General features: G+C 34.1%; 1 protein-coding gene and 1 long non-coding RNA gene across 3 annotated transcripts in view; one reads left to right on the plus strand and one right to left on the minus strand.

The window, feature by feature from the left end:
* LOC113513277 (rho GTPase-activating protein 7) overlaps positions 1 to 27,161 on the plus strand; it is a 422,365-nt gene that overhangs the window by 190,605 nt on the left and 204,599 nt on the right. The gene's annotated exons all lie outside the window — the stretch shown is intronic.
* LOC128202274 (uncharacterized) lies at positions 21,729 to 26,559 on the minus strand. The gene is made up of 3 exons (XR_008253700.1): positions 26,326 to 26,559; positions 24,174 to 24,447; positions 21,729 to 22,564 (listed from the first exon to the last, which is right to left on the minus strand). It is a non-coding gene; the product is annotated as an uncharacterized LOC128202274 (long non-coding RNA).

Here is a 27,161-nt window from a genome sequence, read left to right on the forward strand (position 1 = left end):
TGGCGGGGCACCAGTGAAAGGTGATCGATGACAATGAAAACAGGCCGGTTAGCCCATCATGATGAATCCATCAAGAATTAACCATGATAGTTTCCAGAGAGAACCGCGAGGAGGTCGACCTGGTTGGGTATATTGCTAGCAATGGAATTTTTAATCTCCATTACTAACAATCCCTTTCCCCCCTTACATATATATTTAGGTCCAGGTATATAAATTAAACTTTTAAGTGAAATTAAAAAAAAGCATAAAATGAAATTTGACAAAATCAAGAGCCATTGGAATGTTTTTTTTTAATGGGTGATAATGGAATGGTAATCCCACCCGCGCTATCAGTATACACCGGCGGGGTACCAGTGACGGATGATAGGTGAAGATAAAGCAGGTCAGTTAGCCCATTAATACCTATTCTTAACAATATTTTTCCCTCTGGATAGAATTATTTGGTACTTGGTTCTCACTGCCTACCTCGAAGAAACTCGGCGTGAAGGTAGAGAGATAAGTAATATATTAGTAACTTAAATGTTAAGTGGCTTAGCTTTTAGTATATAAATAGCACGTATAAAGTATTCCTATAGTACCGCAGAAACTGTTGGATAAATACCTAACGTGAATTTAATTCGATTACTTGTAAATAGCTAAATTGTAAATAGCCCTTTTATGTTACAACGTAGAGATGATTACATTGCAAATTGTCTATTTGTCTGTCCTTACTGTGTGTATCGAATGCCTAAATAGATTTGTGCAACGAAACGGCGGCTGATTGAAAAGCAAGTTGATGTGCTAAATAGATACTAAACGGGATTGCTTCAGTCGCTGAGAATGTGCCTAGAATTTAACCAGCCTGTTATGTTCTTTTTTTTATACAACTTAGAATGGCAAACAAGCTGACGGCCCACCTGATGGAAAGTGGTAACCGTCGCCTATAGACATAAGCAGTACCATGGACATAACAGAGTATACTGTTTCGCCCATTATACCCCCCATCCGTTGTCGTTCCTGAGGACTCAGGTGTTATTCCTCTGTACCCAGTAAATTCACGCAATATCTCACCCTTCAAACCGAAATACAGCCTTGCAAACACAACTGCTTCACGGTAGAAACACGAATGGGACAGTGGTACCCAAGCAATCGACTTTTGTACAAAGTCTGCCTCTGGTTTCTGTTTCTGCGACTGCAAACGAGTACAGGGTAAATTAAAAATATAAGCGTCCTTTCCATACGTCCTTAAAACATCACAAAAAGTCTAACTGCGGTTGCCAATCAGTTTAGCAAGCGTGGCAATTACTGGCAAAACCTCCTAATGGTAACCACTATAAGGGAACGGTCCCCAGTCCCCGGACCCAGTCTATGGGGGGTCTATGTCCAGCAGTAGTTAGTTAACGGCTTACAAAATAATATTTTTAAATCGGAACCCTGCTAACGCTTGTCCTGCACGTTCTTGGCCAGATTTTTTTGTCAATCCGTGTCAACAAATCACCGGGGCGGCGAGATAAAAGCGTTCCCATACCGCGACAATTTGCGAGAGCGAGCAACCGATTCAAACGTCGCGTCTGTGCTAAACGATTCTCGTTAATCGATAAAAAATGACATCGATGCGACCACATGAAAATACCCCGTTATTATTTTAATTACTTATTAAGCTGTCGTGACATATTTCTTGTGAAAAGTTATGTGTCACATAAAAGATTTATAAGTACAACTTTGTGAAGTTTTTTTTAATGGATTACAATGAAGTGGTAATCCCCGTCTGCGCTTGCGCTATAGCTTACGGGACGCCAATGAGACATGACAGGTGAGAATGAAAAGGTTGAGGATGTCCTGATTCGTTTTGTGCCGAAATACAAACATAAGAAAAACACGTATCCGTGTTGGTTTAGCAATAGTTTAATAAATCGCTATAAAGAAAAGTACAAACTTTTAAAAAAATACAAAAAATACAAAAATCCAAGGGATAAAATAGAACTAGATATTATAAGTAAGAGATGTAAAAAAATGACCACAGACTGTTACAAAACTTTTTTAAATAATAGTGAAAAAAAGATACAACAAGATCCGAAACAGTTTTGGTCATTTATTAAAAGTAAACGGAATAAAGGTAGTTCATTTCCAGCCGAAGTTTCCAATGGCGTTGATTCCAGTACAGATGGATTTGAGATTTGTGAAATGTTCTCTAATTACTTTGCGTCTATTTATGGGTCAGATACTCAAACACTGTTGGATAATAATTATGTGGCAAGGTACTTATTGCCATCAAGCTTAGGCTATGGACTTACGAATGTTCAATTTTCTAAAGATGAAGTTTTGGCTAGGTTGAAGACATTGGATGTCAATAAGGGTGCAGGTTCTGATGGAATTCCACCTCTATTTATAAGGGCATGTGCAGAGAATTTGGCTATTCCAATACATCTCATATTTAACTTATCACTAAAAACTGGTATATTTCCCTCACAATGGAAATTAGCAAAAGTAATCCCTATTTATAAATGCGATGACGAAGCTTTGGTGTCCAGTTACCGACCTATTTCCCTACTCTGTACAATTGCAAAGGTTTTCGAATCCTTGATATGTCCATTGATTCAAAATTTCATAAAACCATTAATCACGGACTTTCAGCATGGTTTTGTCAAGGCTAGATCAGTGAATACAAATTTAGTAACATTTGCTGATTTTATTACTGAAGCTGTAGATACTAACTTGCAAGTTGACGCTATTTATACAGACTTTAGCAAAGCTTTTGATTCAGTACCCCATAATATTCTGCTGCAAAAACTATCTTTATATGGTTTTGCAGATCCTTTGCTATCATGGCTGAGATCGTACCTAACCAGTCGATCATTTTACGTTGTTATTAATGGATTTAAATCGCTCAATAAAATGATTACATCAGGTATCCCTCAAGGCTCTAATATTGGTCCGATTCTTTTCAACATATTTATAAATGATGTTGTTTCGGGTTTTGAGTCGTCCTTAGCATATTTGTTTGCAGATGATTTGAAACTTGCAAGAATTATAAGATCTGTCTATGATTGTGTGCTTTTGCAACGCGATCTGGATAGACTAATTATGTGGTGTGAATATAATGGCATGTCTCTGAATTTTAGGAAATGTCTTCATATAAAATTCACTAGAAAACACAATAAAATTGCCTTTGATTATCACATCTATGGTGAAACTTTAAGTGAAGTGAGCACTATAAGAGATCTGGGTATACTTCTAGACAGTAAATTAACATATTTACCTCAAATAGAGTCTGTAATAGCAAAGGCATCAAGAGCTTTAGGTTTTGTAATTCGCAATGCCAAGGAATTAGTAAATCCAAAAACTAAAATAAAATTATATTATTCATTAGTTCGAAGCGTCTTGGAATATGGTTCGATAGTTTGGCGACCACATTATTCGACCCATATTTTAAGATTAGAGCGTATACAAAAAAGGTTTCTCTGGCATTTGGCTTTTTCAGCTCAACAATCTAAGACCTTGGTGGCCTACGGGGACAGACTTATCTATTTCAATATGGTATCACTTGATAAGCGTAGAACATTAATAGATTTAATGTTCTTATATAAGTTGTTTAGGAACAGAATTGACTGTTCTCAGCTTCTTGCCAAATTTAATTTTCGATTGCCCGTACACTATCCCCGTAGTTACATCAGTCTAATGTCCGTGCCGTTCCGTAGAACTGTTCTTGGTGCCAACTCCACTGTACCACGTCTTTGCAAGCTGTTGAATTATTGCAAGCAACACTTGGATATTCACTTCGATACAGAAGGGGATTTCTATAGGAAAGCATTACAGTTAATTTAAATAGCTAAAAACTTATGTGAAGCAATCATCTACTGAATCGAAAAAACTATACCAATGTCAAATACTTCAAGAGATTGTTATACTATATTATTGTTTTTGTTAATTAGCATGCTGTGTTTCCTTTAAAATGATTGTACACTAAGTATAAATAGACGGTAATTTAAATATTAAATCTTATCAGTGTAACAATTACTAGGAGACCAAATAAAGATAAAATAAAATAAAAATAAAAAGGCAGGTCAGTTAGCTCATCATGATGAATACACCTGGAATTCAGCACGATGGTTTCCGGGGGGTGCCATGTGGAGGTCGACCTAATATTGCTGGCAATGTAGACTGGTAGTCCGCATTACTGAAACGCCCTTCCCCTCATCTTTGTGAAATTGAGTTGGAATGGTCGTTTTAAACATTATAATGCACTCGTCTTTAAACTTAAAAAGATTTCAATATGAAAGCCATCATCTGTAGTCGTGACACAAGTGCGCACGCTGGTCGCAACACATTTCCAATTAGTAACGTTAAATTAATAAATAATAAAGTTAATACGAAGCAAATCGAAAGTACAGTAACCGCCATGTAAGCGTATCACACGTGTGGTCCTCCCGTTTGGTATAAAACAAGCAGAATTAAGATATTAAGCGATGCAAATGAAGTTGATATGGTAATGAAAGTGCTTGTACAGCGATCGCTGCGGCTCGGTACCAATATACTATATTATGTACAAATTTAATCTCTATTTCTAAAGCGATTTGGTTCAATGTTGTACGTGCTATTTTATTTTGAAATATGGGATCGCTTTTATACCAGTGTTAAGACGAGTTTCGTGTAGAAAATCCGTTTTTGGAAGGAGTCTCAGTGTTCAGTGTTTTTCTTAATATATATATATATATATATATATATATATATATATATATATATATATATATATATATATATATATATATATATATATATAACTTAGGATGGCAAACAAGCTGACGGCCCACCTGATGGAAAGCGGTAACCGTCGCCTATAGACATGAACAGTACCATGGACATAATAGAGTATTTCTACCAAAGGGAGACTTTGTACAAAAGTCGTTTGCATCGTTTGCAGGACACCTCTGTCCCATTCGTGTTTCTACCGTGAAGCAGTTGTGTTTGCATGGCTGTGTTTCGGTTTGAAGGGTGGGATATGGCAGTGAATTTACAGGGTACAGAGGAAGAACACTTGAGTCCTCAGGAATGGCAACGCATGGGGTTATCATGGGCAAAACAGTATACTCTGTTATGTCCATGGTACTGCTCATGTCTATAGGCGACGGTTACCACTTTTTATCAGGTAGCCGTCAGCTTGTTTGCCATTCAAGGTTGTATAAAAAAAGTCTCCTCTTAAAAATTTTTTCGGAAATCGCTTAAAAATTGCATAAGACTTAGGTCTTTGAACTTGACTTTCGTGCAGTGGACTTGTGACGCTCGAACTTGAATCTAACAATGAAAGATCTATATATCTACGTGAGAAATCAATACAATATAATTTTCACGCCGCGCGCCGATGGCCGATAGCCGAACAAACAAACAAACACGTTTATATTACGTGTTACAATTGTAATGATGACAATAGGAATTGTAAATTGTAAAATCTTTATTTTACATAATTTACATTGGACACATTAATTTACAATTATTTAATATACAATAACGGACTTACATACTTAAATTACTTACGTACACCCACTCTAACTTACCTACCTTGCTTTAGAATTATAATTCTAAAGCAAGGTAGGTGCTTCGTTTATATAATTAAAATCTGTTATTGGTTGTATTTATAAGAGACTTAGTATGTAAGCTGTTTTTTTAATAGCTATGGATTTTTGTATTAAATAAATAAGTAAATAAAATTCCAAAGACTGATCTCTTACAGTTATCTTATAGAAATTTGAGTTAGACGAGTGGAGTTGTTTTTTTTTTAAATAATGAAAATGGAATGGTAACCCCGCCTGCGCTATCGGTAAACGTAGGTAGTTGTATAAGTAGGTAGGTATTATATTTATTTATAGTATATGTATTTATGTAATATTTTATTATGTATCTTAATATTTTATTTAACTGTATATTTGTTTATGTACTCTAAATATTAATAGTTGTAGCACTTCAGCTGCCCGCTAACGATATCATTTCTAACTGCATCGGGTTGACTGAAAGAGATCTCTCTCAGAGATAAGTCCACCCTTGCTCACAATATTTATAAATGCATTAACAATGTAATTTACAAGTGCAATAAAGAATATAATAAACGCTGGTGGGGCACCAGTGAGGAGTGATACGACGAAGATGAAGACCGACTAGTTGTTCATCGTGACTATTTCATCAGGATTTAACCATGATGGTTTCCAGGTAGGACCGCGTGGAGGTGAACATTACAGGGTATATTTCTAACAATAAGAACCAATATTATTTCTACGAGTAATAACATGTTCTTCCTTAGCTTTTTCTAAGTTGGTTATGGAATGAAATAAGCATTTGATGTAATTTTTTTTTATACAACTTAGAATGGCAAACAAGCTGACGGCCCACTTGATGGAAAGTGGTAACCGTCGCCTATAGACATGAGCAGTACCATGAACATAATAGAGTATACTGTTATGCCCACGATACCCCCCATGCGTTGCCATTCCTGAGAGCTCAGGTGTTATTCCTCTGTACCCTGTAAATTCACTCTCATATCGCACCCTTCAAACCGAAACACAACCATGCAAACACAACTACTCCACACTTGATATTCTCTATAACTCTGTCTATTAGAAACTGTCTACATCTTTTCTTGTTTGAACCTACAGCTTTTTAGCTGTCCATTGATCGGTCAAACAGTTTACCTAAAAATAATATAGATAATTCTATATTATTATACCTACCTTTATCCCAATTATTATTTGGGGTCGGCTTAGTTTAGTTTTACGACCGGCCACCTGCCTGACGTCAACCCTCTCTGAGAATGCATTTGTTGGTGGTTTCCACCACCTACGTTATGGAGGAAAGGATTGAGGAAAAAAAGGAAGAGAACTTTGGAAATGTGTAAAGTAAATTGGTAAATGAGAAGAATAAGGGACTTATGTAGGAAAGAAAAGGAGGGGGGGGACACTGCAGTTGCGGAAAGGACTTAGACACTGCAGCGGCACGGGAGGCCGGGGTCGCATACCCGTATGCCCTTTTTCTAGTATCGGATAGATTTCTAGAGAAGAACACCCCTGACGCATCAATATGCATAATATTACGCACTATTCAGTATAACCAAATATGATTATAATTTGTTTCTCTTTACTCAACCACTTGAATGGCTGCCAACATACGTATTACAAAACCAACGATACAAATGTAAACTATCTAAATCATCCAATTTCTATTTCATAATATTTGGATTACAATATTGCATAATGCAGTCGTTAAATCATCGAAACACAATAGCGGATATTTTCGAAAAATAAACCGTACTGTAGGTAAAATAACGCGGCATCGATAGTGTGGGAGAAGCATGAATAAACTGTATTTCCATGATTCAATGCAAGTTATAAGCTTTTGAGACGTTCTCCACTTAAAAAAAAAAACTATTAACCATAAATATTATTATATATTTATTTATTTTTAAAAGGTACATCAACAGTGTAAATACAGACATTAATTTTAATTGATATACAGGGCTCGCGTCTTGCATTTACACCAACAACAGATGTACACAACATTTTCTTAAGTCATCGATTACATAAACTGACACCAACAAAACAATAAAAAAAAAAAAACATACATGTAATAAACATAAGAATATTTAAAATATACAACATTTATATAAATTATATTTTATTAAATTGGTCACTATGGTTAATTATTCTTTTTTATTTTCAAAATCAGTCTCCGATTATAATAACATTAAAATTATGAGTCTACATATTTTGGGATCAATTCATTAAGTTGTTATTGAATGTGTATAAAATTATTTAATTTAATTGAAGTCTTAATAAAAAAATATTATCTTTTTTATAATTAGCGATTGAATAATATTTTAAAATTGTTTTTTTTTAAATCGCTTGATAATTATTTACTTTTTTGTCATATAAACTCATAGTCATAATTCAATTCAATTCAATTCAATTCAATCATTTATTGCTAATTAACAACTTTATATATCAACATTATATCATGGCGTTTTGGTTTTAGAAATGTTTCTGTAATTAAGTAAATAGTGTTATTAACTCATATTTTTTATAAGATATTACTATTTAATTGTATTAACTGTATATTAGTGTAACTTTTTTCATTTGTATATTTTTTTATTAAATTTTGAAGCTCAATTAATTTTTTTTGCATTTTTATCTTTCCGTATATATATATATATATATATATATATATATATATATATATATATATATATATATATATATATATATATATATATATATATATATATATATATATATATATATATAGATAAAAATACACCAGATTTTAAGTTAGACCTTAAGGAATACAACTGTAAAAACCGTATCCATTTTGGTGTGATAGTTTTTACGTGATACCGAAACAAATAAATAAATAGACGGACAAAATGTATAAAAAATATCAATACTTATTAAAATCCCTCACATTATTGTTTAATATCTCTCGTGTACAGACATTGTCGATTTATAACTTTATTTTGTTGGTAAGACTATATCTCGTACGATAAAGAAAAGGTTTCTTCAGGGTCGGCAACACGCGCGTAATACCTCTGGTATTGCAGGTGTTCATAGGCTACGGTAACCACTTACCATCAGGTGGGCCGTATGCTTGTTTACCACCACAGTGGTATAAAAAAAATACCCCAGATGTAGTGAGCTAGTGACTTGTACCACACAAGAGTACTGACTCACGAGTATTGATGTCGCTGCTACTGTTACCACCATCGCTTCCTATTTCACAACTATCACAACAATAAAACGGCAAACGGTATACAGATAGTGTTGGCGCCTTGCGAACAATTTATACGGATAACTTTGGCTCTCTAGTCCGAGATAATTTGATATATAGTGGGATATTTATAGATAGATAGATAGATAGATACTCTTTATTGTTTCCTTCAAATAATTACAATAGTAAACTTATTATAGATATAAATTTATCATCATAAAGTCTCAGTACTAGGCGTGAGAAAATTAAGATTACTGGAATAGACTCGTTGTTTTTATCTTAACTGTACGTAAAAATAAATACTGTTGATGATATTTGAAGAAATTTTGGATGTGTGCTAAAATTGATCCGTTTGTTGACTACTTCGGATGCTAATACATCTAAATTTATTGTAGTATTCCGTATTGGTACTTGAAAAGTATATATATTTGAAACTGGTATATTTAACCATTAGATATACATATATGAGCTTAAATGTGCATGAATAGTTGATAATATCAAATCATTATTATCATCATGATTTCAGCCATTATCCGTCCACTGCTGGACATAGACCTGCCCCATTGATAAGGAACGGTACTGAACCACCTGTATCCACTGACTTCTGCAATGCATTTGAGGTCGTCACTCCATCATAGCAGGGGATCGTCCTACACTGCGTTTCGCCCATACGGGGTTGTCGTACTGGGGGGTTATCGGTTCTTTAAGCTATGTGCATGCTAATGTCTTGCTCGAGGTAAATATACAAGATCAGATAGAGTGAAGAAAGAAAACTGACACTATTTGCAGCTGGGAAAAATAATAGTCTGAAAAGAATCGCCATCGGCAGGGAATTCACCCTCATACTTTACAGCCTAAATGATCCCGTACAACACGGTTTCAGAGATGTTTACTCCCACGAACACTCAGGTTATGGAATGAGCTCCCTGCCGAGGTTTTCCCAAGAGACTACAGCATGGTGTTCTTCAAAAGGGGGGTAAAGAGGTTTCTTCAGGGTCGGCAACGCGCGCGTAATACCTCTGGTATTGCAGGCGTTCATAGGCTACGGTAACCGCTTACCATCAGGTGGGCCGTATGCTTGTTTGCCAACTCAGTGGTATAAAAAAAGGATGTCCAAGAAGAAACATTGAAATCTAGGATATTCAGCAAACAATTTAAAATTCTTAATTCATTTTCTTAATAAACCAGACCGAGAATCGAACCCACCCTGAGTCCTCAGGAATGGCAACGCATGGGAGGGTATCATGGGCGAAACAGTATATTCTGTTATGTCCATGGTACTGCTCATGTCTATTGGCGACGGTTATCACTTTCCATCAAGTGGGCCGTCAGCTTGTTCGCCATTCTAAGTCGTATAAAAAAAAAAAAAAAACTACAAATTAACGACGAAGTGTAACACGATTCTATATGGGTACCATCTAAATTCATTTCAACCACGCCAGCTTTTAATTTATTGGATATATGTTCTTCCAACCAAATTAGGAAATTTGGAACACTTGCACAATACCATGCTGTTTGCGAGTCAATAGTATTATTTCTGTCACGTAGGTTATGTGATAAATAAAATCATAAAAATGCTTATGCCGCGTAATCTTTCACCTTATTGCGACATTACGTAGGAAGGTTACTTAAATTGTCGTCACCATACATAATTTCAGCTTTTAAAAGCCATTAAAATGGCATTGTACTTTAAAAATGTAAATTCATTGTAATAATTCTAAATTATTTTATATACGTCATACGTTTTATTGTGTTTTTTGAATACTCGGTAAATTTTTTTTTTTTTTTTTTATTTTTTTGTACAACTTAGAATTTTAATTTTTTTTTTAATTTTTATTTTTAAAACTTACGCTTATTTACCGAAAACGACAAACATAGTAAGTTCATAAAAATGTTGTTGTCCAGATATATATAAGTGGTTAGACGTTATACGACATATGTAAAAAATTTACTGGTAAATTTTACTTTAACACTTTCGCGTTGTTCATACATGTTTTAAAAGGTTTTTCATCGCATTAAGACCCGATTGTGTATTTAAAAAATAATTTACAACTACTTCTGTAACTTCTTAAAATGTATGAATCTAGTAATATAGTACCTACTGGGTTACACAACATTCGGTATAATCATATTTTTTTCAGCCATTAATTGACAAATGCTGAATTATTTAATCCATATACGCCGTTTTAAAGAATAGGTACCTAAGCTACCCTGTACTTAATGACATTCAATATTTTAGTTCGTCTTTTCATCTAATACCTTTTGATTCCATAAACTTTAAACTTTTTATATCATATTTAATTCTCTTTCTTTCTATTGTTTCAGGTAAATGGATTTTTTTTGACATCGATATCACTGACGTGGTTATGAAGATTAAAAAATTTTCGCAACTGGCCATTACCAGAGGGAGACATTGTACAAAAGTCGTTTGCTTGGGTACCTCTGTCCCATTCGTGTTTCAACTCAAGGGGTATCATGAGCGAAACAGTATACTCTGTTATGTCCATGGTACTGCTCATGTGTATAGGCGACGGTTACCACTTTCCATCAGGTGGGCCGTCGGCTTGTTTGCCATTCTAAGTTGTATAAAAAAAAATTGTCGCGAAATATAAAATAATATCATATTAAATACATTTGTGGAGTACTTTACTACTAGTGCTGACTACTATTGATATATTACACATTTTCATTGTTCAACAATTAGTCCATTACACTAAGGTTGTCTTAAAAAGATTGCTCTCAGCAATAAGACCGCCTTGCTGTACTTATACAACTATATCGTTACATTTATTAATTGTCTTGCTTATTTCCTATAAAGTATAATGCAAATAAAATATATTCATTCATTCATTTTCTTTTTAATATGCATATCATAACACATAATTGACAATAATTTACCAACTAACTGAGTTCCACATTATAGTTACCCTGTACTATAAGATTACGAAATATATTCTACTTTACAGTTAAATTTATTTATACCGACTTCCACCGCCAATGAAAATATCAGGTATGTTTCAATAGAACTTAATGATCTATATAACTTAATGTAAAAACAATAAATGACCCGACGACAAGATCGTCTGTCATCGTCCAATATCACTGTTGATCGGAAATGGACTAATTGATTGTTAAACTTGTTACTAATTTCATTTAGAGAGTGATCCTGTGGACAATTTCAACAGAACTTCATGCTATAAGGTTTAACAAAAGCGCAAGTAACGCCCTGGTATCCATTAGTTGCGATAATAGTTAATCACCTTTATTCGTATTAAACATTTATGTTTTAAATTTTCTCATTTGTTTCTCGACTTGAAAAACTGGTTTTGCTAATGTCCTTTTTTAAACATACTTAAGCATGAGATGATTTTTTTAAGGGATGGAATGCGGGGTACCTTTAAAGGATGAAAGGCGAGGATGGAGGCATGTTAGTTGACCATCGGAACTAATTGTCCAGGATATAAATATGATAAGTTTAGAAAAAATCGCTTGGAGAACTATCTGACTAGGTAACCTGGGTAACAGACTAACAATCCGCTCGACTCAGTTATAAATTCGATTTAAATCAAGCGGGTGTATTTAAAAAAAATACATCCACACTTTCGAAAAGTCTGTATAGTAATTAGTTCGTCTCCAGATATTGTTCTAGTGCCTAATAGAGTATCCTTGTTTTAGAAATATCAGACAATTGTGTGGTTATCAAGCATACCACATCCGTCGCCACACCGAAATTATGAGCAATAACAGTCACGTGTAAAACTTTGTTAGCGGAAGTATTAACTGCGTGAAATCAAATTAGATACACTGCAACATCTCCAGTGGCTCTCACGCCCTAGGAACAAAGTCGAAAATCGTGTGGCACAATCAACGTGCGGCTAGTAAAAATTGAGATAAAAATTTTATCGAAAGTGAAACGAGAGGAAAGTCGTCTTGTGTTTGTCACATAAAATTCTAAATGGCTATAAAATCGTCATTTCGCTGTCATCGCTTATGTGGGATGCTTCACGCCGCTCACAATGCAATAAAGCGGCTGTTGTTAAGTGTGTAATGCAGACACCTACGTCTAAGGCTTCGACCGGTGCAGCTGTGGGCGGTGGTGAATGTGGAAAATATCGATTGATATTATATCGACTGATAAACCACCACCATTTCCAAGTACTGCCCATTGAGTTGTAATTGGTAACGATAATTTTCATGTCGTACCTCTTTGTAGACCAATGACCTTAGGGAAGTCACATTATATTTTAGAACGAATTTCAATAGTAGGAAGGTCCGATTTTGTTTGTTTTTTTTCTTTATGCTTACGTCACGCAACTATATCACAGTTGTTTAAAATTTGAGAAGATATATGTGTAGTTTTTCACAGAGACTGATTCGTTGTTGGAATGGTTTTTAGAAAATACGTAAACATACTTAGTACGGCCCTACCTTCACTTGAACGTCGCCCGTTAAATTAAGTTTAAATTAATTATTTAAGACGTTTCGGCTCACAAAGTTTCAAGATAAAATTAATGAGTGTATTTTTTTTTTTAGGAAAACTTTTACCAGCGCAACAGTACGTAATTACGTCGGTTCAAACATTGAATTAAACATTTCTTGAGTCTTCCACGAAAAGTGTATTTCTTTAATAATTTTATTCAATTGAAGAAAATTTTAATTACTAAATTAGCAAACGATTTTGAACCTTCCACGAATGTTTGTAGAGTGCATTCAACTTTTTAATGGGTGATGATGGAATGGTAACCCTGCTTGTGCTATCGGTATACGCTGGCGGGGCACCAGTGAGGGATGATAGGGAACGATGAAAGTAGTTCAGTTAGCCCATCGTGACGAATTGCAGTAGAATTAACTGCGATGGTTTCCAGGGGGAACCGCATGGAGGTCGACCTGATATATGCACATTCCTTTATATTTATGTACGATTATTTATAGATATACATTATTATATATGTGTATACATTATTAGTCGTTATTTTCTTCACCTATTCCAATTATGAAGTAGCGCGTTCGTGATACACTGTTCATCCCAAAGGTTAACTGGTAGAGAATACCAACTTACAAAACTTACAAAAGGCGGAATTATTACCTTATTTTATTTTGGTCAATAAAATTATTTAAATCAAAAAATTTAAAAAAATATATCATTATTACGTTAAGATTTAAAAATTTACCTATTGAAAGCTAATATAAAATACTAATTCATCTTATTATTTACCTACCTGTGCAAAACCGAGGCCGATCGCTAGCTTTTTTCACAGCTTCAATGGTTTTTAAACTTGAATATTTGATATTAATTTCAGCTCCACTTACCATCAGGTGGGCCGTATGCTTGTTTGCCACCTCAGTGGTATAAAAAAAAAGCTCGTCATCTCTACGTGTTTCTGAGAAAAAGGATCTGAACAGAAGGACAAAAAATGCTCCTATAAAGGATCCGTTTTTCCATTTGAGATACGGAACTCTAAAAAAGAAATAGAAGTCAATTAGCACAAAAAAAAAGTATATATATATATAACGAACAAAACAAAGAAACAGTTCAGAATTGGATACATTATAAATCACTAATTTAGCACGACAACACTTAAACATTCCTTTTGCCCTTTTAAAGATCAACAGAATGAATTAAATACGATTTCTATGAATTTTAATTACGACTCACTTCGTTACGAGTACAAATGTGAAATGTATCAGAGGATGAATCGCTTTTTAACATTTCATAGTTCGCGCTTTGATCTAATATTAATTATAGTACATAGACGCTTACAATCCCCGCCACCTTTGATGCACAAGTATCGACGGATCGTAAAATCTGTATCGAACCCGTACAATTTGTTATTACTGACCAGTGTTTGTTTAGGTTATAATACGTGGCTATCGTTTTAGGATTTCTTTTTGAGCATCAAGTTGTTTTTCAGTTAACCGCGGGCGATGTGAACGGAAATAAGGTGCTGTGAGTAAAATGGTGTTGTCTTTGGCAACTTGGCCAGCCGGCCGTTTTTATATTTTGTATATTTTATATTCTTTTCTCAAACATGCTTGGAAAGGTGAGCATTATTTTTACAATCTTTTTCGAGATAAATCAAAATTGCCATACTGGCCAGATACATGCGGACAGCGGCCGGCAAAAGTTGTATGAAAATCCATATCTGTCGTGTTTTGCGGCCAGATAAATTACTATGTAAAGTCATATCTATCCTGTAATTTAAAAATGGAATGACCTTTGGCTACCAGGAGGTAACTAATAAAAGGTTTTATTTAAATTTCTAACTGGCTTGCAAATAGAAAGCTGTTTATTGAAAAAAAAAAAAACAAAGGAATATTATGGCGCGTGAAAAATTATTATTGTTCGTTATTCGTCATTGAACTTAAAAAGTAAAATTGTGTTTTTGATTTCCGGGCATTGTTTGAGAAAAGTACTATACTAGCCTTAGCCACAACTAGGCATTGTTGGACTCACGTATGTGTGCCTCGGCTACGCCTCGGCCCACATTTGCACGTTCGTCCATCAATGCCTCAGTTGCTGGCCACTGCAGTAATGTACTATTTCTATTAAAATGATTGATTTTGTCATAATTGAAGTCGGATTTTTTTTGGAACACAGTTTTTAATTTACAATTATAGGGGGAAAGGGATTATAAGTAGTGCGGAATACCAGTCCCATTGCTAGCAATAGACCCTGTCAGGTCGACTTCTACGCGGTTTCCCTGGAAACCATCGTGCTAAATTCTAGATGGGCCATCACGATGGGCTAGGGGGGAAAGGGGTTGTTAGTAATGTAGACTGAGAATCCCATTGCTAGCAATATACCTAACCAGGTCAACCTCCTCGCGGTTCCTATCTGGAACTATCATGGTTAATTCCTGATGAATTCATCATGATGGGCTAACTGGCCTGTTTTTATTCTCATCTATCATCCTTCACTGGTGCTCCGCCAGCGTATCCCGTTAGCGCAGGCGGGGATACCATACCATATTTACCCATAAAAAAAATGCTAGCAGTACGCCCTGTCAGATCTCCATGTGGTCCTGCCTGGAATTTTTAATGTCTTTTTTTTTATGCAACTTAAAACGGCAAACAAGCTGACGGCTCACCTGATGGAAAGTGGTAACCGTCGCCTATATACATGATACTGTTTCACCCATGATACACCCCATGCGTTGCCATTCCAGAGGACTCAGGTGTTATTCCTCTGTACCTCGTAAATTCACTGCCATATCGCACCCTTCAAACTGAAGCACAGCGATGCAAACACAACTGCTTCCCAGTAGAAACACGAATAGGACAGAGGTGCCCAAGTAAACGACTTTTGTATAATGTCTCCCTCTGGTATAAGTCTCTGCCTTTTAAGAGTTCCATACTAAAATAGTACAAATCCATCCTATTATTTTCACCATCATCATGTCAGCCATTACCCGTCTACTGCTGAACATAAACTTCATCCATACTGCCATAAAGAATGGTCTTTAGTCACTTATATACACCCCACCTTATGTTAATTGTACAGTTAGTACTTGTGAAAGATTGTAAAAATATTTTTATATTTGTTACTATTTGTTTCACTACTATTTTAATTATTTTTGTAGAGTAATCGCCTTTTAATGTCAATATATATAAATACCTAGAACTTCTAAAACATTTCCGACTAGTGTGGTCAATTATAAACATTATGATTCAACTACGAATACACTCGATCCGGATTCGATTATGATTCGAATTATATTATATTGTATGCAAATAACATTGCACGGAGAGAATCATACTCGAACATAGAGGGACATTAGAAATCACAACAATAAACAGCTCTTCGCATTAACAATTATTCAAAATCCATTTTGGCGTTGCGGTGTCAATGAGTGATCTATTTGTACGTCAATCAATCAGTAAGTGAACAATTGTGAAGCATGAAACGATGTATGTAGTCAAAACAAACTTCTTGTGTGGCCTACTCGAGTTACTTGACAACTCGTCTGATTGTTTGTCTGGCTTTAAAATTTTACTAAATAGTGATGCGCCGATTAGTAATCATACTTCAATAGTTACTTTTTTTAATGGAAATTTCTTTAGGCGTGTTGGTCATTTTTTGAGATAGGAAAAAACCAATGAACTCACGGCGCGACAGCTTTGATAATTAAAAAAATACGTACATACGTAATAACACAAGTTTTCACTTCTGTTGGCACACCCAGAGTGCCACTGTTTTTTTTTTTTCTACGTAACTAGAGCTCACGACATGTTCAATATTATTATGTATTTTTTTGTGGTAGAACTTGTAAATTGAAGTAATAAATCACTAGTTCGGTGTACGTTAAGAAAATATTGATATAAAGTATAGGTACTTATAATCTAGACATGCGGCAGTGTGTCGAGCCAAGTTTGTTATAACAAAGGTAAATTTGTGGAATACGTTTCAAATTCTATGAATAACTTTTTAATTAATAACTGCCATTATAAGCTGTGACAGGCAGGTTGGGACACCAGGGAAAGACAAATTCCGATGTCATTTTCCTTATATTAATTAAATTACTCAAACGCAATATTAAGAGCACTTTTAACAAGCAACCGTCAAAATAAAATTATACTAATGGATTTAATAATGGTTTTGTTTGGATTTGTAAGAAAAAAAAAATAAGGAACGTAAAAAATAAAAAAAATATAATTTTAAACTATAGTACTAAATATTTTTTGACCAATAGAAAATGGTCTTTGAATTTGAGTCATAAATCTGTTAATAGTCTTACATTATAATTATATCAAGTTAATTTTTAAATCCAAAACATAAAAGTGGATGCAATTCATTTCACGAGAATAATTGGAATAGAAGTTTCTTATAGTACAGTACATGTGAAGCCTTCGCATAGATGAATTATAATTTTAGTTAGTAGATTAATCGATTAATAAATCATCGATTAGACCGATTAGTTTTCTGGGTGGGAACATCACTAACTATTAAACTTATTCAATCAACGGCCCAAGTGTCTATGGAACTCGTTCTGAATGCTATCTTTCGGTGTAGTTCCGGGATCGATTCCCACGGTGCGACAAATATTTGTATACGTTTGTCGAGTGATTCAAGTATCTCGGTTTGTTAGAATGTAAAAAATGTTTACTTACACCTAATTCTCAGTACTTCATATGCTTATGAAGACATACAGCAAGGTCATCGCTTAAAATTTAGTTTATTTAAAGATATTAAACTTGATATGGGATTTATTCGAAATAATTTTTAAGAATTTAATTTTGTTTCACAACTTTTTTCTGGCGCTTTTTTATCAGCAGCTAATTAAATTACTTACAATTATTTTCGTTCCTCGAAAAATTAATCCTCTGAAGGAGGAGAGATAGTTAAATGTTATTATTTTAAACCGATTTTAAAACAGATGGAGGTTCTCAATTCGGTTGTTTAATGTATGTTCGTTACCTTATAAAAATAAAATAAAAAAAAGCAGTTTAGCCACAACTGAAGTTTTCTTTTTTGTAGAACGTAATCTTAAATTAGGTATTTAAAAATTACATTTTAATTAAAGTCAACTATTTAATTTTTATAGGATAATCAGAAGAAACTGATTGCAAAGGACCTCAGTCCGACCTTACATACATCTCTTGCATTCTGCACTTTCATAACTAGTCTTATGAGTCTTCCTTCAGAAAGATTTTTTTTATACATCTTAGAATGGCAAACAAGCTGACTGACCTGATGGAAAGTGGTAACCGTCGCCTATAGACATGAACAGTACTATGGTCATAACAGAGTATACTGTTTCGCCCATGATACCCCCATGCGTTGCCATTCCTGAGGACTCAGGTGTTATTCCTCTGTACCCAGTAAATTCACGCCATATCCCACCCTTCAAACCGAAACACAGCCATGCAAACACAACTGTTTTATGGTTGAAACACGAATGGGACAGAGGTACTCAAGCAATCGACTTTTGTACAAAGTCTTCGTCTGGTGAATTTTATGTAAGAATACGAAAATAAACACGGATTTTCATGAACGTTTAGTTGTAACATTTTATGAAGACAAATATAAGGCACTAATGAGTGAAACAGAATACTTCGAGTGCCACTTAGTGTTTTAATTGTGTACTTAAAATTAATTAATATTAATATTATATAGTTATAGTTGTTTCATTTTACGCAATGTACATACAATCTTATATATAAAATTCTCGTGTCGCGGTGTTTGTTACCAAACTCCTCCGAAACGGCTTTACCGATTTTTATGAAATTTTGTGCGCATATCGGGTAGGTCTGAGAATCGGCCAACATCTATTTTTCATACCCCTCAATGATAAGGGTGACCTTATATAAAAAAAAAATTTTTTTGACAAATTTTTCCATTTTTATTTTATTATGATTTAGCTTTAAAAAATACACACAACTTTAAATTTTCATCGTTTTACGATCAACCCCCTGTATTTTAATTGCGATTTTTATATTTCGCAATAAGTGGTAAAACAACGTTTACGGGGTCAACTAGTATCACTATATATGTATATATATTTACCAGAGGGAGACTTTGTATAAAAAGTTGATTGCTTGAGTACCTCTGTTCCGTACGTGTTTCTACCGTGAAGCAGTTGTGTTTCGGTTTAACGAGTATAATATGACAGTGAATTTACAGGGTACAGAGGTATAACACCTGAGTCCTTAGGAATAGCAATGCATGGGGGGGGGGGGGGGGGTATCATGGGCGAAACAGTATACTATGTTATGTCCATGGTACTGCTCATGTCTATACGTTACCACTTTCCATCAGGTGGACCGTCAGCTCGTTTGCTATTTGTTCTAAGTTGCATAAAAAAATTGTAAAAGTTAGAAATGAAAATTAAATGCCTGAAACTTTTTTACAAAACAGAATATAATATGAACTTTTCCTAAAAAAGAAACTATTTTAATTGTAAATGTCGAAGTGTTCTATACATTTAATAGTTCATTCTTACTTCTTACTTGATATAATAAAATTGTAACTGGACGGTGTCTTTACTGGTCCCGGTATAGAATGGGCCACTCCCTCCTTTGCTATATACTCGTATATTGTAAGAGGCGACTACGACTTTCTACCGTGAAGCAGTTGTGTTTGCATGGCTCTGTTTCGGTTTGAAGGGTGGGATATGGCGTGAATTTACAGGGTACAGAGGAATAACACCTGAGTCCTCAGGAATGGCAACGCATGGGGGGTATCATGGGCGAAACAGTATACTCTGTTATGTCCATGGTACCGCTCATGTTTATAGGCGATAGTTACCACTTTCCATCAGGATGATGGACAGTTAGCTTGTTTGCCATTCTAAGTTGTATAAAAAAAAATCTATGTATTATATATTAACGCAACTACGCTGTCGTGTGAACGTCGCCACTAAACACTTTACAAAACGAAAATTCTTATAAATTTATGTCCAATTTTGTAACTGATATCCAATAATGTACGCAACACTAAACACTACCATGTAAAGCTGCACGGTAAACTGGTAAAGCGCAAGTCTTTCATGTAAGTAGTGTTCCGTACAGCTGTTATTTTCAATCAACTCTCAATATTTATTTATTTATTTATAGCAAGGCAACAGAGTATATAGTTTAATTATATTTTTAATCGGTTATATTTTACATACAATAGTATATTCATTAATTCTGAATCGATTTTGATATTAGTATTATGTTTATTAACTTTGTAGAGACGTAACTGCGTATCTTGAAACAATCTTGATATGACAACGTCATCTTCAAGAAAAGAGCATATTCCTTTTTAAAAGGCCGGCAGTATATCTACTATACCGTTGGTGTTATTAGTGATCATGGGCGGCGGTAGTCACTTACCATCAGGTGAGCCGCATGCTCGTTTGCCCCCTTTGTTGTAAAAAAAAGTCACGCTCACTTTAATATCCAGATTGGTGGCGGCGTAGTGGGCCGGGTCATTGGACTCCCTATGATTTGGTTGAACACAACGATGGTTAGCTCAAACGTCATACTCGTGAACGGATGCTTCTAGTAGAGACTGGTCTGTTCGAGAATACTGTGACTGATAGTAGCGTTGTAGCTTTTTTGTCAATAGGAAGTTTGTGATAGTCATTTCATCCGGTAATTTTTTTTTGTTGTACACTTTTATTTCAAAAAAAAAAAACAACAGGTATTTCTTGTCCGAAATTGCGTATCGAACTGGGCGGTAGATTAAGCAAAAAATTACAATTTGAAAAGTTATTATTATTAAGTTTAATAAAAAATATATTTATTTATTGTATTTTATTTGTTTCTATATTTAAACTGTAATTGAATTGAAATAAAGTCTGATAATTTTATACTTTTAATTTTTTTTAATAAATGTATATAAATAAATAATAGCTTATTAAATAATATGTATAGACGGTGAAGGAGAATTATCCTGCAGTTAAGGCGCTACAGCGCTGATTTTCAGCGGAAGCCCTTGGGGTAGGACTTATTTTTTATTTTATTTTACACTTTATTGCACCATTTATAAAATAGTAAATACAGTTAATTTTAATGAGAAATGATATAAAAGGCTGCCTTGTTATTAAGCAATCTCTTCCAGACAACCTTTGGGTAGAGGTAGAGGCACTTAATTTAATTTAAATCAATATATTTATATAATATAGTTATATATAACTATGTAAGCCTATTTACATCATAGCCTATTTACTATTATTAAGGTACAGTCATATGACACAACCGCAATTTACAGAACACTGATTACATTTTGTATGTACAAATAATATCATATATTCTGCTTCCATTAATGATTACTTTAAATGTAAAATGGTTGACATAATTTTATGAGTTTGTTAAATTATTGATTTATTAATACACCTATTACGATATGAAAAAGGTTTTGAACGTTTACTTCCAATGGTTTGATAAGTTTAAAAATAGATTTGTTTGAAAAATAGACAAGTTGATGATACTTTTAGTTCTCGAAGTAGCTGAAGATATCTATAACAAAAATACAATCTTATTATTGCTGATTTGTATTTGTCATGTAATGCTGTGCCAAACAACCTAACGGCCGGCACCTAACTATCTATATAAAAACATATAGTATAGTAACACAAAATGGTCACAACTCAGTTTATTGCTTTACCCTTAAAAGAGCAATGATATGTGAATAATATTATGAGCTGTTAATTGACAAACAAATACTAGATATGTATATATATTATACTATATAATATTTATATTATTATATGTATCACATCTCCTATATTTAGAACTAACAAAATTTTTCATCGTGCCTCCCACCAAATTGTTTATAATTACTCTTCTCCATCTAAAGATTGCCTGGAAGAGATCGCTGTTAGCAATAAGGTCGCCCGTTGTTTTCTCATTGTGATTATTTCTTGTAATTATTTATATTTATAATATGTTTACTATTGTAATCTTTTGGAGGAAACAATAAAGGGTATCTATCTATCTATATATGTACTTATTATTTACCCATTATATACCACATTCACAGCAAATAAATATCGTTACATTTTAACAAAATACTGCTATAGTTCAGTGAGGGGTCGCCCTCTGGTGTTAAAAGATTTCTAAGTCGCTTTCGTTATATATACATATAAATAATAATAAATAAATAAATAAATAAATCTTTATTTTCAGGTATATACCCATTAGTTTACAGTTACATTATTAATTATACATACTATTATTATTATTTTTAAAATACACATTAATTACAAAATACAAATTTAAATTATTTCATTATAAAATCTTTTGTCGTCTGGTATGCAGTGAGGAGTACAGTTTTTACAATATGATTATTTATTGTTATTAATCTTTCATGAGTTTTCATTATTTTTTGTCGTTCCTCCAGTTTTTTCGTAGAACCCTGAAAACAAGAAGTTGAGTAAAGTTAGCCGAGTGTTCAATGTTTAATTCATTACACCGCTAATGATGTTTGGGGCTTGACGTTAAATCATTAGCGAATTTATTCCAATTTCATTGAGAATTCCATAATTTTAAAATTATTGAGCTTTTTTCTAAGTATTTTACTATGTAAAAACTACACGGGAGACAAATAATTTAAAATTGTGTTTCTCAAAATTTGACTTCGGTTGTGGCAAAAGAGTGATCATAAAACAGAGACCAGTCTCTAAGTATATCTTTTCAGTTGGAAATAGAATTTTCTAAATTAACTGGCTGAGTTCTGAAGTAAGAAACAAAAAAAAAAAACATACCGAATTGTGAATCTTAATCTTTTTTAATTCGATTTAAAAAAAAAAGAAAAGGGCGTTCTGTTTTAACACATTGTTACTACTTTCATTGGTGTATGTTATGGATGGGTATACTTGAACATATACTTTACTAATTTAAAAATAAATATCCAAAATTATCTACTGCTATTTTATTAAAAAAATGTCACTAACAATATATTTTTTTATTTTCTCTATCATACAATTTTTTACCCAAAATTGTGGAAAAAATACCCAATCTGGTAACACTGGCTGTAGACATGAATGAGATCGAGATTAGATAATTACTTACAATCGGCAACAATGCCGCCAAGAGTGAAAGGCGATTGGATTGGATTTATGTTCACGTGTGTTGACACACTACTGTGCCGGGAGTTATGAGTTATTGTTTATTGCAACATGTCATATATGATTGTATTGTAACTTATAAGTATTATAAGTATATATTAATTAAACTATTTATTAATTAATTTTACAATATGAATATAAATAATTATAAACTACAGAATATATTGAATAACTATATAATACTAATAACAATTACGACATGAATAGATACACACAAATACTTAAATAATGAAAAATAATAATAGTAAGAAAATACGTAGCTATCGTGACACAATTTCAATGACTGGATAATATTGTAACAGATCCTTAGACTATTTCTAAAGTGAAAAAAGTGTTGTCCTCCTCTCTCGTACTACTACTGCTGTGCCCAACAGGGTCCATAATTGAAATGTTATCTACTAAGTATATTATGGAATGCAATAAGAAATAAATAAATAAATATTAATAGACAAGCTTTTGACCGAGGCTTTGCTCGCATATGGTATACGATTACTCGCGGATTTTTGTTGGAACCATGAGCTAATTCAAATTCTAGGTGTGTAACTTTTAAACTAAGGAAATTCTAAACAAAATTTTGACCTTCATTTCAACCCGTTATAGGTTGAATTTTCGAAATTCTTTGAACGGTGACCCAACAGCGACTTCATCCTGTCTACTACTATAACGTTGGACTGCTGTACTCCACCCCTCACCCTTCCTAAGTCACCTTTCACGACACCCACGGGAAAGGCATGGGTGGCCTATTTTATACCGGGACCACACGGTAATTTTTTTAACATGAACCTCTAACAGTATATTATAATCGCATTGCAACATTGCGCAGAGATGTTGCATCTCTGTGCATCTTCCACTGAATTTATCATGGGGAGTGTTCTGAGGAATTGTTCGGATTGATACCTGCTGCTGATTTTCACCACCGTACAACTCGCCACAAACTAAAGTTTCATCCCAATCATCTGGACGAGTGGCGGTCTTCCACCGTGCGTTTTTCAAGGCACTTTCTTCCACGCACAACCATTCTTTGGAATCAACTTCCAGCAGCAGTATTTCCGAACCGATACGAAAACATAACTTTCAAGAAAAGAGTATATTCCTTTTTAAAAGGCCGGCAGCACACCTGCAATGCCGCTGGTGTTGTGCGTGATCAGGTGAGCCGCATGCTCCTTTGCCCCTGTTGTAAAAAAAAAATCACAATACAGACTTATCATATGCTTGCCGTTATTCTACAATATTGGATTTAAAATTATAAGCAATATAAATTAATCACTTACATCCTATCATAATAAATAATCTAATTCAGAATTGCACAACCTTGTTAGGTACATGTCTTGTCAATTATCGACCGTTTATTATTAGGAAACAAAGGGCCTTTGTTACCCAAATTGCCTTTATCGATAACCTTTACAAGATTGCCTTTTAAGTAATCTAAAAGTTTATTCATAAACTCTCAACTCTGTATCTATCTATTTAATTTAAAAGTATATTTTTTTCGGTAATGATTAAGGACTACCTCATTCATAAAAACATTTTTTTATATACCCATTTAAACTGTGTATTACTCTTTTGTCACTTTCTTTCAAATTGAGAATTTAATGCAAAAAAAAAAGAGACAAAACATTTCAACAGCAGAGCAGAGTAGGTTTAGATGAATTTCTAAATTTCAAAGGGTTGAGTAGATATATATGTATATATATATATATATATATATATATATATATATATATATATATATATATATATATATATATAAGAATTGACTCCTTTTGAGTTATATTTATACATCCAGTTATTTATTAACAATAACAATTGCGTACGAACATTTGTCCTGATACATGTTTCTTAATCGTCATAATCTGTAATAGGCAATGAGTTACTTATATTTTTAACTTTATAACAATTTATTATTTATTAGCTATACCCCGCAGTTTTACCCTTGTGAATCTGTATTAGCCAAGTTAGGATATAACCTACTTATGTATCTAAATTTCGTTCAAATACGTTTAGTATTTTTTGGATAAAAGAGTAACTATCTATCCATCCATTTATCCATACATTGTTACGAACTTTCGCATTTATAATATTAATGAAACATACATAAATACTTAGAAGAACAGAAATATTGCTAGAAAAGTTTAAAATGGATCTTTTGGAGCTGCACACTCCTTTATATTCGTACATCACTAAGAGTGTCTCATAACGCATAAGTTGCTTCTTAATTAAGTTTTTAACGACTCTCTTTTTCCTCTCGTTTACTCCAATTTTAGTCAACATTGAGATTTTCATAATCTGAAACGACAGGCATCCCTTAACAAAAGCATAAGCTTTCAGATTAAAATTTATATTAAGGATCAACGCCTTATCAACTGTGGACCCTCCAACAAATTCATCTAAAAGAGATTTTGAAGAAAATCGTTTAGTATATTATCTCACTTGTATTTCTGTCCATAAACATACATAAAATAACAGAAAGAAGCTTTGTACAAATGTTGTCTGCTTGGGTCCTATTCGTGTTTCTACCCTAAAACAGTTATTTGCGTGGCTATGATTTGGGTGAAATATGGCAATGAAATTACAGGGTACAGAAATATAACGCCTTTGTCCTCAGAAATGACAGCGCATGAAGTGTACCAGGGGTTTTTTGTTTTGGTGGATGAAAATGGTAACTCCACCTGCGCTAACGGGATACGCTAGCGGAGCACCAGTGAAGGGTGACAGATGAGAATGAAAACAGGCCAGTTAGCCCATCATGATGAATTCATCAGGAATTAACCATGATAGTTTCCAGAGGGAACTGCGAGGAGGTCGACCTGATTGGGTGTATTGCTAGCAATGGGATTTTTAGTCTCCATTACTAACAATCCCTTTCCCCCCTGTGTACCATGGGTATCCCAGTATACTCTGTTATATCCACAGTACAGTTTACATTACTATTTTCCATCATGTAGGTCGTCAACTGTTTTTGTATTTGCATAAAAATGGAGATAAAAATCTATATAATAAATAATAAATTAATAATATATAATAAAAGATACTAAAGTTTCACCCTAACCATCTGGACGAGTGGCGGTCCTCCACCGTGCGTTTTTCAAGGCACTTTCTTCCACGCACAACCACTCTTTGGAATCAACTTCCAGCAGCAGTATTTCCGAACCGATACGACAACATAACCTTCAAGAAAAGAGCATATTCCTTTTTAAAAGGCCGGCAGCACACTTGCAATGCCTCCGGTGTTGCGGGTGATCATGGGCGGTGGTAGTCACTTACCATCAGGTGAGCCGCATGCTCGTTTGCTCCCTGTGTTTAAAAAAAAGAGATACTAACCTATAAGTACTATATCATTATCAATGTAATAATGTAAAGCCATGTAAGTCACATAAAACTCCACAAACCAGAATGAGCGTACAATATAATAACAGTCATGTTTACACGGTACTTAACATTTATTTCATAAAGTTCACGACTGTTCCACTTGATAAGATAAATATTAATATCAGTTTTAAATGCAATAAATATCATTTGAGAAATAAAAAGGAAACAATCCAGTACAAAATGGAAGATGATAAGATTGCATATGAAACATTACGTGGCTGCATGTGACTTTTATTATGCAACTTAGAATGGCAAACAAGCTGATGGCCCACCTGATGGAAAGTGGTAACCGTCGCCTATAGACATGAGCAGTACCATGGACATAACAGAGTATACCGTGTCATGCACGACACGACACGACACTCACGCACACACGCACGCACACACGCACGTACGCACGCACACACGCACGTACGCACGCACGCTCGCACGCACGCATGCACGCATGCACGCATGCACGCACGCACTCACGTACGCACGCACGCACGCACGCATGCACCCACGCACGCAAGCGCG

Source organism: Galleria mellonella, unplaced genomic scaffold, assembly GCF_026898425.1.
Source record: "Galleria mellonella isolate WM207_F2 unplaced genomic scaffold, CSIRO_AGI_GalMel_v1 utg855, whole genome shotgun sequence".
Classification (NCBI taxonomy): domain Eukaryota; kingdom Metazoa; phylum Arthropoda; class Insecta; order Lepidoptera; family Pyralidae; genus Galleria; species Galleria mellonella.